Below are 693 nucleotides of genomic sequence, written 5' to 3'. Positions count from 1 at the left end.
TTTCTTTTTTTTTTGAATTTTTGGGCATTTGGGTCATCTCTCTGATCTGGTAACTGCATGGCAAACAAGCCTTTAAGCTGCGGGCCTCCTTTGCACCTGGAGGGAAAAGAGAGAAGCTTGACCTCCTTCACTGTGAAACCATCATTTTGTCTTTGAAAATGAGGACATCTGGCCAAATAGAACTGTGCCTGGGGTCATTCTTAAGAGACACATCACCCCGTTCCTTGGCGGCTCAGTGGCCCTTGGTCATTGATAAAGCGGTTTTTGATGTCTCTTCAGGCCACATGTCCGGTGGTGATATGGCAAAGAGTGAGTAGCATCGCCTCAGTGCCTTTCTTTATCAAAGTCAGGAGATGCGGCCAAAGAGGCCGTTGTAACCTCGGGGTTGACTGATGGCCTGAACATCTTGAACTGCTGGTGCATGACCCTCCCGAGAAACAAATAAACAAAGGTGCTGTATCAGTCAATCAGGCCATATTAGTCAGGTCAAATACGTCACATTAATATCACATTATATTATGGAGCTTAAATACAATTGCTTGTTAACTTTTAGGCTACTCATTTGTTCAGTTAATATTATATTTTTTAAGTCTCCTAACATTCCATTTTCAGGTGATATTTCTTTTTACATTTCACAACATAATTTCGATTTTATGTAGATTTAAAGGTCCATTAAATTGACTTTTTTGTTTG

Source organism: Cyprinus carpio, chromosome A15, assembly GCF_018340385.1.
Source record: "Cyprinus carpio isolate SPL01 chromosome A15, ASM1834038v1, whole genome shotgun sequence".
Classification (NCBI taxonomy): domain Eukaryota; kingdom Metazoa; phylum Chordata; class Actinopteri; order Cypriniformes; family Cyprinidae; genus Cyprinus; species Cyprinus carpio.
Note: the sequence above shows the minus strand (reverse complement) of the source record.